General features: G+C 51.8%; 1 protein-coding gene across 3 annotated transcripts in view; it reads left to right on the plus strand.

Annotated features, from left to right (window-relative positions):
• The first annotated feature begins 646 nt into the window (after positions 1-646).
• The window catches only part of LOC117222687 (uncharacterized), a 29,129-nt gene continuing 10,303 nt past the window's right edge, over positions 647-19,472 (plus strand). For 2 of the 3 annotated variants that reach the window (XM_076524985.1, XM_076524986.1), the window contains exon 1: positions 647-1,387. The gene's annotated coding sequence lies outside the window, so the exon portion shown is untranslated. The remainder of the gene's footprint in view (positions 1,388-19,472) is intronic. The other variant, XM_033474530.2, reaches the window with a different exon arrangement.

The raw sequence follows: 19,472 nt of genomic DNA on the forward strand, positions 1-19,472 counted from the left end.
GACGGCGACGGCGAGAGAAGACAGTGGCGGATAGATCGGAGAACATGGTCTCGTGGAGAGGAAGAGAAACAATGATTGAAAATTCGGAGGGCTATCGTCGAAGCTTTCGGGACGGGGACAGCGGAAAGCGGCGCCCTTCGCGGGCCGTGGGTGAGGAAGCTCCGCCCGTCGAGTTCGTCGCTTCGCGCGGTGCACCGCCTCGGACCGCCCAATCGCGTCCCGGTCCCCCATCCCTACCATCTCGGCGAACCTTTTCGATCGTCTTTCTCGCTCCTGCTGCGAGGCTCTCGGCGGATCCGTAGCCTGTCGACGATAGTTCGCGGGTCGCTTCGATCGCCGCGATCCTCTGGATCCAGCCCGGCCCGTTCCGGTCCGGTCCGTTCCGTGGTTCGCCTCCGCCTCCGCCTCCCAGGACCCCCGCCCGGACCCCGCCGGCCCCTCCGAGCCCGTCGAGTCCGCGGTTGCTACCGCCTCCTGCGGTTGCCTCCGCCTCCGCGGTCGCTTTCGTGTTCGCCTCCGTGTTCGCCTTCGTGTTCGCCTTCGTGTTCGCCTTCGAGAGCGACTCCATCGCCTGTCCCCTCTCTCCCCGCCGGTGTGCCGGTCGGCCCCCCGCCGGCCCCCGCCGGCCCCCGGCCAGCCGAAGAGGTGACTGTCCAGGGCAGTTTCGAAGCCGCAGTCACCGGTTGCACCGCGTTCGAGAAGTAGCCTCGCACGGGTCTCGTCCCGCACCCTCGGCGCTTTCTCTTCCTCTCCGTTCCGCTACGCTCGCCTATCCTCGCGGCGCGTTCGTCTCCGGCTTCGCGTTCTGCTCGCCGGTAGAACTCTGCCGAATGTGCGCGATTCTCTCGGCGATATTTCCGAGACACAGAGCGGGTCACGTCCGCGCCCCGCGTTCCAACCACCCTCGAAGCGTAGTGTCACCGTCGCGGCCGTCGACGACGCTCGCGACGACGACGACAGCTACGACCGCGGGTACGGCCGCGAAGAGGCGGAAAACGGATACGACGGACGATATGCGTTGAAGTGTCGGAAGAAAGCAGTGCGGCCCGCGAACGTCCAGCCGAACGGCCAGTGAATACCGGGAGGAATGTCCGGCATCGACGCGACGCTGCGGACCGAACGACCCGATCGTAAATAGAAATCGCCGCGAGACCGGCCGATCTTCTCGCGATTCTAAAGCCGGAGGAGAGCCGAGCCGAGATTGGATCGTGGCCGCGAGTGAACGAACAGTGTGATCGGGGAAAAGTGGAGGAACCGATCGATATACGACGGAGAACGATCCCTCGGACGATCGTTGTTGTTCTTCGCTCGATCGATCGATCGGAGGAAGACCGAGTTTACGCCGCTCCGGAACCTTTGGATGCTCGGTGGCGACGATTGATCACGCGTAAGTAATCACGGACGCGCGTATTTCAGCCTCGCGAGCGCTGATCGGACGGTTCGCGATCGATTGGTCGAGGAAACGCGCGCCGAAACGCGGCTCGTCGAATTCGTCGCTTGTTCCGACGTCGTCGGCGATAAAGAACGGCAGAGAAACGGCAAGAACGGAGCGTTTTAACCGGCGAACGACGGCGGATGGTCGACGATGCGCGAGAGCCGGGACGATTGCGAACCGTTTCGTCGAAGGAATACGGGTCGTTATCTGCGCGGCTCGGTGCCCGATACTTGGTGCCCGGTTATCGTTTACGAATTAACACGAGATAACGTTAACGACCGGTAGTGGTACCGTGGTGCGTGCGAAAAGCGTCGGACCATGCTGCGCTTTCTCGTCGTCGGCGTCCGCGCCGGCATCGGCGTCGACCTCCGCTCTCTGCCGCGATCGACGACCGACGCGCGGTCGTTTTTCCGTCTCGTTGTCGAGAAAATCTCGTCGTACGAGAATCGAAGGAGTCGATGGAGTTCTCGCGCGTGGAACGACGCGAAAAGGAACGCCGACGATCGTTGCTCGTCGAACGGGAAACGCGACGTGCTTCGTCGTTGTTACCGTCTGCCGAATCATGCCGGCACCGCCATTCTATTCGTAACGGTTGTACACGGTATCCCTCGGACGATGAACGTTTTTTGAAAGAACGATTACGCCGACGACCGACGAACAACACTGCGGCCGCGCGCGAGAAAACGACGTGGCCGCGTGTCACGATAATCAACGAATTTCGCTCGCATTTCGATCGAACTTTCGAATTCACGTACTTGTCCGAAGAAACGTGTCCTGGGAACAATACGTTCCATAGACTCCGAAAGATTCGATCAAAGTTTTACCTTTAATTCGCGATCGACGATCGTACGAGCCGTTTATTTTGAAAGTGGCGTAAGTCGCTTTACCGTGATGAAAAGTGGTGATTTTTTTAATGTTTATACGAAATTATTTATACCGAGAAAAATATCAGTATCCCGAGATAACAGATACAAGTAAATCTACTCGAAAGTTAGCGTCCATATTTTGAAACGTGTTCAAACGCGAACCCTTGAATGTATCGACTTAAAAACAAAGTGACCGACTTAAAAAACAAAGTGACCTATGCCACTTGCAAAATAAACGGCTCATACGTCGATCGCGCGTCTTTAGTTGGCCAGCGACAGCGCACCGCTTGGATTCTAGATGATGATTCTGTGTACACAACGTTAACCCTTTGCACTCGAATGGCGATCACGAGGCACCGTAAGAGAGAGAGAGAGGAGAGAGAGAGAGAATCGTTACATCGCGTTGCAAGAGAATTTTTATACTAACGAAGTTCGGATTTGGAAAATTATTAACAGTGTAATGCTGTTTTGTACGAGTCACAAGATTCAATCGCATTCGCATAAAATGCAGTCTTTGTTACATAAAACGGAAATACCACAGGTCAGAGAAATTATTTTGGATTTACGGTTAAAATGGCTTCGAGCGCAAAGGGTTAACACTTCCACGATCTCGAAAATTTCATGAAACTAAAGTATTTCATTCGGTTGAATAAAAGTTACGAAGCAAGCTTCTTTCTGTATTGTTTCATCGATTGCTTCTTCAACATTCGTAGACACGAATGCAAATCTTGATAAAATTAAGCAGTCATTTTGGATTAGACCTGGAAGATTTCCCCGATCGACTGAATTTCAAACGAGAAGATCTCTCCCCATTCGATTGGCTAACTGTTAAATCGAGAGAAATACGGTTTACGTGATCCGATGAATCGCGTCGCGGCAGCTTCGCGGACACTGGACGGCAACGACGTCGACTCTTTTCCACCGGTTCCTTAAAAAACCTTCGAACGTCGATCGCATAATTTTGTCACCAATGCAAACACATAACAGAAGACAGTATCCCGCTCCTATGTATAAAATATTACGTGTACGAAGGACTCCAGCCTTTTTATAAATAAATAATAATAACTATAATAACATAATAATATAATATAATATATAAAATAATAATATAATAATATAATAATATAATATAATATATAATATATAATATATAATATAATATAATATAATAATATAATATAATATAATAATAAATAATAACTATAATAATAACTATAACAATAATAGTTATTATTATTATTTATTTATAAAAAGGCTGGAAGTCCTCCATGCACGTAATATTTTGATTTCAATAATTTTATTTCAATATCTCGAATTGTGCACAACTATAATAATAATAGTTGTGCAATTCGAAACATTGTTAGCACGAAGCGTCGATGATCAGTACATTATGCGACGATATCTCGGAAGTGAAAACACGCGACACCCGGCGTTCTTCGATGCAACCGTAGAATTGTACGCGCGACTCTCGCGCACCTGCCCCGTTCCAGATAGGCGCGTTTCGTCTACTCGCGGTTTTACGCGGCGGCGAACGAATCGCGAGAGGCTCCTCGCGCGACGAGCACGGGCTGAACCACGAAAAGAAAAAAAAATCGACCACCGTTAAGAGCTCTCCGGCGTGGAGCGATGGAACGGAATGGAACGGAATCTAGTTTCGTGCCGAATCTAGAAAAATTATCGTCGAGAGTCGGGAACACGAGAAAATAAAAGAGCTACGTACGGATCTGGCAGCGAGCACGCGGAGACTTTTAAACGGATGCGAAGCGACCGCGATAACGTATCGCGCGAACCACTCGATACGAATAAGTTCCGGTTCTGGTCGGCGAGCGAACGAGCGAGGCGAGCGAGCGCGGCCCGTCGACGAGCGAACGCGCTCTGCTCTGCTCTCGTCGTTTTCGGTGGTCGAAGCCGGTGGTCGGAAAGCTGGAATATTAGAAAATTGGAAAATCAGAGAAAGGGAGACGCGGTCGCGTCGAGCAACTTCCTCTTGTCCGAGAAAGTTTCGCAGCCGCTTTCATGTTCCACTGCGCGGTCGCTCTTGAAAATGTGTCTGCTCGAGGGGACCCCGGCAGGCCGCGTTGCCGCAAAGGGGCCCGAATCTCGAGAGGTTTTTCATTCGAGTTCCGTCCCCGACGACGCTCCGCTCTCCGCTCCGCTTTTCTCTTCTCGTCGCAACTAGACACCAGACGCCGCGCCGAAAGAAACGACAGCGACGACCGGCGACTGCGACGGAGACAGCAAAAGCCGACGACTGCAACGGCGGCGGCGGCATCGTCCTACGAGAACGTCCGTCCGGTTTTTAGGCCTAATTGGTTGTCGCCCGGCGCCTCGTCTTGTTCTCGGGGAAAGTATATCCCTCTTCTTCGCTCGCGGCGCTTCGACTCGTTTTTCTTCCCGCCGGCCCTTCGGGACGCGATATCCTACTCGAGTGTACCTGCGGTTCGTTTCAAATTGTGAACGATCGTATCGCGCGGCGGCAACGGCGGCGGCGGCGGAATCGTGTTTTCCATCGACGCGGCCGCGCTGTGTAACCGCGACGCCGCGGCGTATTTGCCGTCGCGACGCGACGCGTTCGTGGGACGAGGCGCGTAGCTGGCGAGCGCAGGTCGCGTTTAATTTACCGTAATAGCGATTTCGCGTATCGGACAGATATTTTTATTGGCGTTCGCTTTCGGTACGATACGCGTTTATCGAATGTCGTGTTTATCGAGCATCGTAAAACGATCGTTAATGCTTTTACGAATCGATAACCATCGCCACGGGTTCTCGTAATAATGACGTTGCCACGCTGTCTGCCGTCGGATCGATAAGATCTGAAACGATCTCTCGGCTCGTTCGAGATCACAAATAGGAGGAGCCGTGTAATTTATCACGCGAGTTTTCGGCCGGATCCTTCCGTCCGGATCTCCTTCTGGGCGACGACGGTGCCACGCCGATTCTCTCTAAGCTCGGCGAGAGGAACTCGCTCGAACTCGTAGAACTCGGCGCCGTCGAAGTTGTTCGGTCCTCTCCTCCTCTCCCGTCCCTCCTCCGCGGACCGGATAAAGGCTACGCGAAAGCGTGTATGCGAGCGGACCCACTCCGTCGACGGCTTCGCGGAGAAGCGGTCGGGGAGCCTCTTCGTACCGGCCGGAGGCGACGATATTCCCGCGGTCGAATCGCGCATAATCGCGTCTAATCGCGTGTAACGTTGCCGATCGCGCGCGGTCGAGGCTGTACCTTGTACCGCGGATCACGGGGAAATAAAAGCGCCGCCAAAAACGCGAACGCGTTAGACTGGATTCGGGCTGAAAAGCCAATAAAATCGTATAGACCGATCGCGGCGGCGAGTTTGCGCGCGTCGGCCAAAGACCCGTTACATCGGAGGACGAGGTAATTAATTTAAGCTGCGAACGCCTCGCCACTAGGCCAATGCAAACACCTTCTTTGCGCGAATGCTGGCGGTGCTCGCGTGCACCCACACGCACACGGCCGGCCACGCGGCTGCCACACTGGCACACGGACGCGCCGCCGCGAGTCGAGTCGAATGCTCGGGAGTGTTGCATAGCGACTCCCGAGATCCGCGCGGTCCTTCCTTGGCTCGTTCTCGTCGCTCGTCCCGGCTCGGATCGACTCGATCCAACTCGAATCTACTCGAGAAAAGCCGCCGATCGACGGGCCGGATTTCGTATCCACGCCTGAACAGAGTTTCATACGGAATCCGCGACGCGACCGTTACGACGCGGACCGTGCGCATCGCAACGTTAACGCCGTCCAACGATGACAACGATAACAGCGGTAACAACAATGAGAGCACGCGAGAACGCCTCGGCCGTCGGAAATCGGAGTCGGTTTTTGATATACCCGGTCGACGAGTCGCGAAAGTAGGCAGATACGTGGCAAATAGAGGAGGAGAGACCGCGGCGGCGGCGGCGGCGAAACCGCGCGCGATACCGCTCCGGCCGCTCGATCGGCGATCGTTGAACGTCGGTTATCTCCCACGAATAATCGGAGCGGAGGCTAATAGTTGCGAGCGGTCCGAGAATCGCGTCGGGCTGTCTCGTCCGGGAACGAAACGACGGTGAACAGATTAAAAATCCGGGAGCCGAGCAGAGAGTCTGGTTTAACGAACCTACCGACGACGTATCGCGGCGTTAATTACCGGCGAGGGGTCTGACCAAATGCGCGGCACGGCTGCGACGCGAAGCCGAGCGGCGTGGAGCGATGCGAAGCGGCGCGGCGCGGCGCGGAGCGCGGAGCTCGCCTATCGGGGAGCACCGAGCGGGCCGACCTCGTCGCCAAGGCAGATGCATTAATCGAGCCGGCTTAAATTATAGCCAGCCGCTAATTGCGCTCTTCTTCTCGGGCTGTCCGGCCGCGGGAGACGCGAGCGAGAGCAAGAACGCCCAAGGCATTTCCCCTGCCTGCCGATTACAAGCACCATTAAGTCCCGCCGCGGATCGTCCATTGCAGGCGATCGACCGTCGGCGTCGTCGTTTCGTTTCCATTCATTCCGTTCCGTTCGATTCCCTTCCCTTTCGTTCCGGAAAAGTTGCAGAGGCGAAAGCGATTCGCCCGCATCGCGACGAGAGATCGAGACGCGGCAGCGAATCGCCACCGCGTCGACGGACGCGGCGACCGGAACAGATGAACAAACCGAGCGAATCATTCAATGTCTCAACCACGTCTCTCTCTCGCTCGCTCGCTCGCTCGCTCAAGTTTAACGATAGTTTAAATCAGTCCGTGAAAATTACGATACGATAATACGGGTATCGGTTTGCATACCAGAGATACCGCGAACACGCGAGCAAACGCGATGCGCGTTTCCTCGCGGAGCGAACGTTCTTGTGCCGCACCCGCGCCGCACCCGCGCCCGAGCCGCGACCGTCGTCGCAGCGTCGAGCCGCGTGGTTGCGAGTCGTTTCGAAAAACGGCCGAGACTCGATCCGTTCGCGGCAGAGGAGGAACGTATTCGGGCGAACGCGTCGGCCGCGAGCCGAGCAAACGATTTTCGCCGTGTGGCGCATCAGGTCGCGCGTCGCGTGCCTAGCTTCGATACATCGCGATTGCGTAACCCGATTAACGGTAAAATCGGCCTTGGTCGCTCGAGTGTGTTGGACGTCGAACGCCGAACGGCCGTTCCGTCTGCTGGCCGGTCGCCGATCCAGTCGGGATTTCGTAAAAATTGACACGCGACGAACGAATGGGCACGATTGGCGGGGCCCCCCCGGCATTTTTTCCGTTGCGCTCGCGTGGAAATCGCGGGTTCTCCAAAGAGTCGTCGGACTCTGGTCGTCGCGTTACGCGGCCGCGCGCGAGCCGATGCTGAGAAACGGCGGTGCCGACGGTTTCGCGCGAATCGCCGCGTTTCGAGAATATCGTGGAAGACCGATAAAATCGCGGTCGTATCTAGCCGCTACAATAATCGTAACGTCTCGGTCCGCTACGGGAAATTCCGGTCCGGTCCGGTTCGGTCCGGTCCGGTTGGGATCGAGCTCGAATAGACGCAACGAATCTTTATCGTTAATTGGACGATAAAGGGAAAGGTATCGTCGCCAGCGTCGTCCAGGTCCGCGAGGATCTTCTCGCTCGCGCCACGCCGACGATTTATTCCCGCGAGCCGAGCTATACCGCGATCCGCGCGTACGCGCAGAAGAGGTCCGGGGCTTGACCGGTTTCGATCTAGATCTCGGGCCGAGGCCCGATCGCGCGGGCGATCGAGAGGCCGGCATATAATAACGCGCGCTCTCTCCCTCTCTCTCTCTCTCTCTCGCCACCCTTTAAAACGCCTCGTCCCGCGGAAATTGCCCGCGGATCGGACGGCACGCTGCGCTGCTAGCGAAGCTTCTGCATTTGAAACGGCGGAACGCGTTTCGCGTCCGGAACGAGAGCCGCGACGCGAACGGAGGCGGCGCCGGGCAACGAGAATCGCGTCAAAACCGACGCTGAGACGCGACGCGAAACTGTTCGCGATATTATGCTCCTAATCCCGCGGTCGTATCTTAATTATCGAATTTATCGAACCGCGCGGAGCCGATCCTCGAAACGAGCCGGAATTATAATCCTGAGAAACTCGCGGCGTTGCGGTCACGCGCGAGTGAACGAACGAACGAACGAACGGTCGCGGCCGGCACACTGGCAGAACGGCGCGCGTTCTCAAAGTTAATTGGAAAACAAACAGAAAATTAACGCGAACCCGGCAGCGAATCCTTCCAGTTGGCCGTTACTCACGATTTATCGTAACTCGTTCGAGTCCGGTCGGTGACCGGTTTATATCCGAGATCGGTGGACGATGCGCGCGGGCGCTCGTACGCGCGAACGCGCGCCGAGAGACCTGCCCAGATCGACGATCGAAAATCTTCGATCCGCGCGAAACCGTTCGCGCGTTCGCGCTCGCTCGATCGCGCGCGCGCGCGTCCGATCTCGACGAACAGGAAGTTTCTCCCTTTTTCAACCCGAACGAAGAAACCAGTTTGCTGCCGCGGAAAAAATGATAAATTATCACGTAATCGGGAATACGTTTAACCCGCAAACGCATCGGCGTTTAATCGATCATTTTCTTTTGCTCCGTTCCCCACCGAGTTTTTCGTTCCGCGTTTATCGGGCCACGCGGAACACCTCTCGTATCTATAACCGTGCTCCAGCCAGACCTTCGGGACAGACCGAACGCGGATATTCGGGCTTGAAAAATCGGACCCCGCAACCGGTTGTACGGCGAAAATCTTCGCGACCGTTAATCTTGATTTATGATAACCGCGACCGCGATCTCCTCGGAGACCGACCGGATAATTGGATCGCGCGCGCGTCCCATACGTTCCTTTACGCGGCTAGCAGCTACCGGTCTCCGGTCCCCGGCCTTCGGTCCCGCAACCACTAACGGCCGAGCACGACGTTCGGCTCTTTTTCCCTCGGACCGAGATTTCGTTTCTCGCTTCGGCGTGCCGTTTCGCTGCGACCGATTCGGATAGCGCATCCCGGTCGCGGCGGCGTCCGGTCGCGATTCCCGGATCCGCTCGGATATCGCCGGGATAAACCCGGATATATATTCCGTGGACGCACCGTGCGAACGATGCAGAACCGGTCCCAAAGTGCGCGTCGCGCCCCGCCGTCCCGCCGATCTCTCCCGTTCCTCGTCAACCGAATAACAAACTCGGTTAATTGCCGCGCGATCGATCGGTCGTGATCCTGATTCCCTCTCTCTCTCTGTTCCGTCCTCTGCGGAACGCGACCGGGTCGCGAACTCGGTTCATCGGCACAGAATCCGGCAGAGTTCCGAACGGAATCGTCCGTGTCGGCTCCAGCGCGACGGGTACGCGACGCGTGTCTGTCGCGCAGCCAGCGGGAAGAAAAACGGGCAACGCGAACGCGGTCCGGAAAAATTGTCAGCCGCTTTTAAGGGAACTTTAACGCCGTGATACGAGCATATTATGCGGCCGTTCGACCGGCTAGCAGGTCGACCGGCCGGCTGGGCCGGCTGGACACGGCTGGACACGGCTCGACGGTTGAACGGCTGAACGGCCGAACGGCTGAACGGCTGGACGGGCGGCTGGTCGGCCGTGTCCGTGTGCGCGTCCCGTGTCCGTGCGAGCCGCATACGCGAATCGAATCGGATCGTTCGGCCGTGTTGGTGGTGATCGAGCGCCCGAGAGGAGTATATGTAGAGACAACGGCCTGCCGATACACCGACCGTGCTTCTCAACCGACGAGACGCGACGCGACGCGAGGCGCGGCGAGGCGAGGCGTGGCGAGGCGAGGCGAGGCGAGGCGAGGCGAGGCGAGCCGTGGCGGCCTATCGCACCCTCTCGGCCCCCCTATCGGACCCTGTCCACCTCTGGTAGTTCCTTTTCTGCCTCGAACGGACCTGAAAAGGCCGCGTGATCCAACAATTTTATCCGCGGAACCGGCACTTCGACGGGAGAATGCGAAACGAGGAGCAGCCCCGCGGATATCTCGCTTTCCCGAATCGAAGCGACCTTTCTTCGAACTCGGTTGGGAACGGCTGGCCGCGGCCAACGGATACCTTGTTCCCGAAGGAAGTGGACACGAAAAGGAATCGCGGACGGACACGGGAGACGACAAGGCGCGGCGAGGTTTATATTATAATTACGCGGATTCCCGGTCCCGACAACAGCCATCGGGAGACGACCAACGGCCATCGCATCCACGGGGGGAAAAAAAAGGCCGAGCGAAAGGGGAAAGGATCCACGTATAGAAGCTTCGCCGTTTCCGCGAATTGCCGTGAAATTCGATAAGCGCCCGCGAGAATTCGGAATCGCGCGACTAGGTTCGGCCGGTCGATCGAGTTCCCCTAGGAACCGGAGACAATGACCGTGACGTCGAATCGTCGGCCCGTTGAATCGTTAAATCGTTCAATCGTCGAGTCGTTGAATTGTAGGGCAGTTGAATCGTCGAGCCGTTGAATTGTCGAATCATCGAATTGTTGAGCTATCGATTCGTTAAATCGTCAAGCCGTTGAATCGTCGAATCGTCGAGTCGTTGAATCGTCGAGCCGTCGAATCGTTGAATCTTCGAGCCGTTGAATAGTCAAATTGTCGAGTCGTTGAATTGTTGAATCGTCGAGCTATTGGAATCTTTGAGTCGTTGAATTGTCATGCCATTGAATCGCTGAATCGTCGAGTCGTTGAATTGTCGAGCCGTGGAATTGTCGAGCCGTGGAATTGTCGACTCATCGAATTGTTGAGCCATTGATTCATTAAATCGTCAAGCCGTGGAATCGTTGAATCGTCGAGTCGTTGAATCATCGAGTCGTTGAATCATCGAATCGTTGAATCATCGAATCATTGAATTGTCGAGTCGTTGAATCGTCGAGCCGTTGAATCGTCGAGTCATTGAATCTTCGAGCCGTTGAATTGTCGAGTCGTTGATTCGTTAAATGGTCCAGCCGTCGAATTCTCGAGTCATTGAATCATTGAAACGTCGAATCGTCGAGCCGTTGAACCGTCGAACCGTTGAATCGTCGAACTGTTGAAACATCGAGCCGATGGATCGTCCAGTCATTGAGTCGTTGAATCGTTTAATTGTCGAGCCGTCGAATCGTTGAATCGTCGAGCCGCTGAATCGTCGAGTCTTTGAATCATCGAAGCGTTGAATTGTCGAATGATCGAGTCGTCGAGCCGTCGAATGATCGAGTCGTCGAGCCGTCGAGCAAATCGTGGCTCGAAGGTATGAGGCGTCGAGAGCCCATAAACCGACGACCCCCTGCCTGCTATCGAAGAGGTCTGGCTTGATGGGGGAACTAATGACGAGATGGCTCGCTATAATGGACAGTTAGAGTCGGCCGGCCGGCCGGCTGTCCGCACCGCGCCGCGCCGCGCCGCACCGCACTGCTCGACCGTAATAGATTCGGGGTTGAACCGAGAAACCGCAATGGAGGGTCTACGTAAAATGGCGGACAAGCCTTTTACGGATCGTAGTGCGTTTCGACGTTGCGCTCTACGATCCACGGTCTCTAATCCGCCGTCTGCGATCGGCTTAACGAGCTTTCGCAGTCGCGATCGCGATTCCGTCTGTCCATTATACGATCGCGTATCCCCGGAACGGATAGAGAAGGACGACGCGTTACGTTGGTCGCAGGCCAGGAAGAAGAAGCGACGGAGCGACCGAGAGACCGGGGAAAAGCCATAGATATCTCCGGAAAGATAAAGTAAATGGGGGATGCGTCGAAAGCGTATACCTGGGCTAGACGACTCGCCCCACGAAGGTACGCGCGAGGTCAGAGACGCCGACAGCGGACAGCCGACGCGACAACCTTATTGGAAAGTCGTGTTCGACGGTAAAACCGGAAAAACGGAAGTCGGGCCGAATGCCTTGCCTAGAAAATCCGTTGCATCTCTCTCGAGATAACGATTCCGGAGGTTTTTGTCGTATCGATGCGCCTGCGAGTCGAGCACTCGAAACCGATTGAAAAATCCTATATCCGTAAATGTCCTCAAAATTAAAAAATAAACAAGAACTATGCGGATAGTCGATTGTACATTCGAGTTGCAACGTGGTTATTATTTCTTTTCAATTTTTTAACCATTGTTGACGCGACTACACGATGCCAACGTTGCTCGCCTTGAAACGACCGAAATATGAAATCGTTATTTACAGTGCTGTTATTATCTTAATTTAACGATTTGCTAATGGAAACGAGTGTATCAGGCATGGTATTTGAACGCTGCAAAATTTCATTTAGGTAATATAAACTTTAGTTGGCTTGTATGTCGTTTGAGCGCTAGATTTACCGGAACCCGTCAAAACGACGGGTCACTAATTTTTCAATTTACGATTATTCGTATCGTAAAGATACATTTACGAGTTGTTTATTCAATTTATGCGTTACTTACGGCAAATGTTACAACAACGCTGCTTATAAAAATCAGAATAAATGTCTTTATTGTTACTTTTATAAACTAATATAAAACAGCTGTTCCTTGTGCTCCGTAAAACTAGTGTTGATATTTCGATCTTTTTCCTCGATTTTTCATAGAAATTCAGTGCGTTTCAGTTATTTAATTGGTGTCACTGTACAGGATTTAGTCTTAACTTACTCTTAGCAAAAGAAATTAGCTGCTACTAGGTGCTGCTAATGAAGCGGGCAGAGCGATTGTTATAACTATCGACGCTTCTGTGGCGGTGCAGAAGCTTTGTTAGGAATTGCCAAGCACCGCTGGAAACAACCTTCTTCGAGGAATGAACATTTACGTGTGTCGTTTTTTTTAAATTCTGCGTGCCATATACAAGATGTCGTCGCATAATCTGTAGTTCGTTTAAAGAAAGATATAGCTGCCGTTAATCTGTTGCTCGTTCTTTCAACAATTTGCTGCGCGTCAATTGCTAAATTCGTCGTTCATGGCTTGATAATTGGTTCGACGCTTGTACGTTCGAATACGTGTAATTATATATACCTATACCCCTAAATATCTCTATGAAAAAAAACTACTCAAAGATTCCAATAGCTCGACAATTCAACAATTCAACGACTCGACAATTTGACTATTCAATGGCTCGAAGATTCAACGATTCGACGGCTCGACAATTTGACTATTCAACGACTCGACGATTCAACGATTCAATGGCACGACAATTCAACGACTCAAAGATTCCAATAACTCGACGATTCAACAATTCAACGACTCGACAATTTGACTATTCAACGGCTCGAAGATTCAACGATTCGACGATTCAACGATTCAACGACTCGACGATTCGACGATTCAACGGCTTGACAATTCAACGACTCAAAGATTCCAATAACTCGACAATTCAACAATTCAACGACTCGACAATTTGACTATTCAACGGCTCGAAGATTCAACGAATCGACGGCTCGACGATTCAACGGCTTGACGATTTAATGTTCGCAAGTACACGTACGCAATGCCTCGTCGTAAAACATCAGTAGGCTCGACGTAGATGCGTGTGATTTCGGTTAGAAACTGCTTTCTACCGGCTTTTGGGCACATATTTTCTGCTGTCGCGGCGCGACACGTCGTTTCTCTTCGACGGAATTTCGGTACCGAGAGAGACGTCGATCAGCGGCGGTCACCGTTCCTCGCGGTAACTCCGCGCGTAACCGCGCCGCGAAACTGCTAGACCGGAAGTCGTGTGGCCGTTATAGCGGTTTCGTCCGATCATTGGGATTCTATCGGATCCGTGAATCGGTTGAATCGGTACGTAAAGACCGGCGCGCGCGAACGAGACGCCGTTTACTCGTGTACGTTATACATATACGCGTAACCGCGTGCGGGAGCTTTTCTCTCGACGGTCCCGGCTGGATGCATAAATCTCCTTTAGAGTCTCGTGAATAGCGGGAGTACGGGAACGGGAGAAGTTATACGCGGTTGACTTCCCGGTTGGCGAACGCGCCGAGAAAAATCGCCGGATCTACGAGGCTCGCCGCTCTATGATTCATAAATATTTAAGACGCGACAAATGGTCGCTCTTGTCTGTTATCAACGGTACCCGCATACCCCGCGCGTTAACCAGACTTTAACGTTGCCTTCCGTGTTCGCCGCCGCTTCGAAGCGACGCTACGCGATCGCGCGGTTTAACTTCGACCTCGCGACGCGGACTCGACTCGACTCGACTCGACTCGTCGGTGAAATCGATCGATTTCTGCCGCCTGCCTGCCGGTCCTCGCGCGTCGCTCTCGGTTCCGTCGACGTCTTTTTCCCTCCCGTTTCTTTTCTTTGCGTCCGCGCGAACGCGCCAAGTCGCCGTTCCCGATCGCGGCAGGCCGTGGTACCGGTCGAAGTAGGCGTAAGTAGGCAAACCGGGTGTCACGAATCGCACTCGTTTTTCATCATGCCCATTTCGTCGATTTTCTGGACGAATCGACGGGCAACGGGAGAAAAGCGGCGACGACCACCACCGCCGCGTCGCCGTCGCGCCGTCGCCCGGCTCGCAGCTATCACGGACCCATCACGGCTAGAAAAAGTCTCGCGCCGTGTCGCGGTCGCGGCCCGCGGATCTCGCGATCGAGCGAGCCAGCGAGCTGCAGCGAGTCGGCGTGGGAACGCACGCGCACGGCTCGGGAGAACGAAACGAAGTTGGATTCGACCTAATCCGGACACGGGGCTCTCGACTCGCTTCGTATCTCGAGACGGTGGACGGAGAAAGAACGGCGCGGCGCGGCGCGGCGAGGTGCCGTGTTGCACGCGTGCACGAACGCGATCAAACGCGAACGAACCAACGCGCGCATACATATGGATGCACGTACGGTCGTCGGTTGCGATACTTACGATCTCGCCGCGTTATTCCGTATGCGCGATTGAGATCTCGTTTAGTCTGGCCGCGCGGAAACCCGAACGCGTGTGCGAACGCGCGAGGCGTTCAGCCGGCCTCCCCGGCCGACTCCCGCGAACACCCCGCGGACTGGTTCTCGAGTCAAACGTTGCCCGGTAGAGCACCTACCGAACCCGAGAAACCGTGTACCGGTGAATAATAATTGGACGATAAGATGTCGCGCGTTCGGACTGCGGCCGAGAGCCGCGGCCGTGCTGGAAGCGGCAACGCGCGGAAATTAACGCGCTCGCCGCTGTCTTCTCCTCCGCCTACCGCCTACGATATCGGTCCCCTCGATCTCGAAATCTTTACATCCGCCGGCATTCCTTCTCGCTTCCGCCGTTTCTCGCAGACCCGCACTGCCAACGGCGCAATTTTCTTCAGAAGATTCGTCGCGATCTTTCGCGACGCGAGGAGGTGTCGCATGGTAGGGCCAGTCGCGGCTAGAGACCCGGTCAGAGGCCACCTTTCGTGTTCCGCCTCGCGTCTAGTCGCGACGGATCGAGCCAAAAGTGTCTCTGGAATTTTCTGTACTATTGGGTTGACAAATCGGAACGGAAATCGAACGTTGTCGAAACAAAATATTATCGCTTGCGAAGGTATAATCTCGTGATGTCACAAGATGGCCGCCGCTGAATACGTTGCCTAATATCACGAATTACGCCACAATAACGTCGGGATTGTCGTTTTGAAGATCGAGGAGTCCTAGATTGAACCTTTAGAATCACAATTGACCACTCTTGAACCGGTTGCTGCGATATTGAAGGATTAAAGCGAAATTATCCGGACCCTTGCAAGTTTCTTGGAACACATGCGTATACGTGTACGTGTTCCTTCTACGTGTGCGTAGCAGAGCCTCGGTATAGTATTGAGTTGGCAACTAAGTAATTGCCGATTTGTTCGATGAAATAAAAATTTTTTTTTACTTGGAACGAAGTTCAATCTGTAATGTATTTTCCATTTTGTTCGGCGACCTTTTGCCATCTCTTCGACAACTTGAAAATTCCACGCTCGTAGAAAGTCTGATCCTTTTCGGCCGAAAACTGAGTTAAGCGAGATTTTACAGCGTCATCGTCGTTAAAAGTTTTACCACGAAGGGAGTTGTCCAGGGATCGAAATAAGTGGTGATCCGATGGCGCGAGATCGGGGCTATATGGTGGGTGTAACGTCGATTCCCAAGCAATGTCCATCAATTTTTGCCGAGTGGACAAAGACGTGTGCGGCCCAGCATTGTCCTGCTGGAAAATGACACCTTTACGATCGACCAATTCTGCTCGCTTTTCCTTGACCGCTGCATTCAATTTGTCCAGTTGCCAACATTCGCGGATAATAAAAAATAACATAATAATAATAATAATAATTTTATAATATAACATTTACGGATATCATAAAAATGGGAGTGAGAGACGTCTATAACTGAAATCGGCAATTACTTAGTTGCCAACCCAATATCTCGCGCCTCTCTGTACTATCGTCGCCTTCCGAAAGTGAAACCAATTTGTCGTAGCACGCATCGCGAACCGAATGTGTCGAACCGTCGCGGATTCGTCGCGTAAGCTTCGTCTAACAGCTCGCACCGCTTACGATCGTGTCCCGGATGCGGTTATCTGTCCAGCTCGAGCTTTCCTGTCCGCGACATTTTCACCGACGCGTTTCAAATTTATTACCATAGGTTCGACGGTGCAGGCAACGGCGACGGCGAGAAGAGACGCGTCGCGACGCGACAACGATATCGATTGCGAAATGCGGGACACTAAAAAGTATAAACATTGCGATATAGTTGTTTCGCCACTACCTGCGCCAATCTCTGCGGTTCTGCGCGCCACCGAAAGCGACCGTGTTTCATCCTCGTTCGCAAACCTCGAATTCTGCGAAGCGGAGCAGCTCGTTTTTACTAACCAGAGAATCGGAGGACGTAGCCCGAGCTATCAAACGCGATGAACGTTTCGACGGTTCCGATCGCTTTTGCCCCGAAAACTGGAATCTGCGAGGCAAGAAATTAGCTACGTTCGAACACGCCCACCTTGAAATCGTGTTGCATTGTTTGAACTTCTTAGGACAGAGTCACGCGAGCGTCGAATCGAAGGGGATTGATTCTCTCTTCTTGTTTCACGAGTGGAAAAAGAAATACAGGAAAGATGAGCAAAACCTCTATTTTTTCAACCCTAGTGTGACCCTGGCTTTAAACAAGAAACAAGAGCATCCGCGCGATGCACGGTGGTCGATTTTTTTCTCAGAAAGTGGCACTGAAATGAAACAGAAAATTGCTGTGCAGTTTGATTTTTTATTGACTAATACGTATAATTGGTAGGTTTTGCGCGTTTCTTTTGACTAATAAATAAAAAGATCGAGATAATTCGGAATTACTCAAATGTCGACGATCTTGTTTCTCCTCTATCGAAATGAGCATGCTCCTAATTGCTTAAGAACTGGGTATGCGGTTTCAAAGTGTTATAATGATAGAAGAGTTGGTTAGATAACAGATGAAATTCGTGGCACAGCCTAGAATTTCAGTAATCGTTACGTAACTTCATTGGTATCCGTAAGAATTAGTTTTGTCTTGCGGTTATGCATAATGTGGTACAAATTAACCGCAACCGCAAAATCTAAAAATAGTCGCGTGTTTCTTAGTTCTATTGTCTGAAAGTCATGAACGACGTTATACTTAGCCTAACGTCAGATCGTCTAATAACAAGCCTCGTGGCTTTAGCAATAGTAAAAAGTAGAAATCAATAGCGACGTTATGTCATTACTTGACAGAAATGGTGCGTGCGTTTACGAGAATAAATAAGCTGCCTTTCATTTCGTTACGTATCAATAAAACAAGTTTTCAAGTCATCGAGAGTAGTGTCGAGACTGATACCGCATCGATACCTATCGATACCAATCGATAAATTTCGATCGAACGCTAAATTGTATCAAGGTCGTGGGTATCGAACAGAATCGATACATCTTCGATACTTACTTGAAAATATCGATGCCTGACTGACGCTTTTGCATTGAATACCATTTTCGGTATCAATTTACAGAGAACGAAAGTGTTATAATACTAACAGAACACTACTGATAGAACACACAAGAAAATAGAAATCAATAAAATCTGATTTTTAAACACTTTTACTTTTAGAATAAATTGAATGTTTTGTAAACATAAAAACTCCTGTGCGCTTTGTTTAGTAAATAATGTTATATTACATATACAGTAATTTCTCCCTGATTCGCACTCGATTTGCGTACAAAAATGGACAATTTTAGAAGAGGAGATGCGATTGCTCGTGCCTCGCGGCTCGTTTTTATAGTTGCCGATTGTCAACAATTATAAAAACGAGGTGCAAGGCTCGAATAAACGTATCTTCTCTTCCCAAATTGTCCATTTTTGTTTACAAGCTGATGGAAAATTAGGGAGAATTTACTGTATATAGATAGATGTAGGGTAAGTCCAACCACTTTTTGGAAAAATAACCAAATTACACCAGTGTCTAAGTAATTTAACATGTATAGTTGTAAAATGATAGTATATATTTTAATTTGACGCAAAATATTGTTTATATGTATATATTTTGCGTCAAATTAAAATATATTGACATAACCTTGACATACCACCATTTTCAAGCAAAAAATAAAAACGCTGTAAGTGGACGATTCTTACCCGCATCGCCGGGTTTGTGCGTTCACTTACTACGGGCGAGAGCAACGTCGAAAAATAGTCTTGCCTGTAGCTTATAAAAGGTATCGTAAATGTAGAAACTAATTCTTATGTTATCTTTTCTTTAGCTTCCCACATAAATCACAAAAATTCTCATATTCGGAGCATCCCTCGCGATATTAACCACTCCACCTCACGCATTTAAGCCAGTCGTCACTTTTTGTGGTTTCAAAATAGTCCTTCCTGCATCTCGCGTATTTTATATCTCCCTCGTTTCATTTTGATCCCATTCTTCTATTGACGTGTCACTTCCTTGTAAAACGGGACTATCTCTGCTCGAGTCGAACGATCGTTCTAATTGTTTTCTACGTTTCTTCACATTCTTCCCCCTTTTAATTGAAACATTCCTACGTTTCTTTACAGTTCCCCTGTTCTTCTTTGTTTTAACGTTCTCTGAACTATTTACAATGTTTGCAAGTTGCCTACCGCGTTTCCTGATCATGACAGTTGCACTTGTTCGTGGAAATACGGATATTGTCCCGCTAAGCCAAACGGAATTTTTTGGAAATTAAGCTATTTCCAACTTGAAAAGAAAACGAATGCGCTTTGAAGAAAACCGGATAGAAGAAGAATAAAAATTCCGTTGAAGGACGGAACAATTAATGTGGTCGAACTCTGCCGGATTAGTATGATCGGTTTATACCAGAATTACAGGAGAGATCGACCGAATTTTTAATATAAAGTAGAAATTCAGGTT

Source organism: Megalopta genalis, chromosome 10 (genome assembly GCF_051020955.1).
Source record: "Megalopta genalis isolate 19385.01 chromosome 10, iyMegGena1_principal, whole genome shotgun sequence".
Classification (NCBI taxonomy): Eukaryota; Metazoa; Arthropoda; class Insecta; order Hymenoptera; family Halictidae; genus Megalopta; species Megalopta genalis.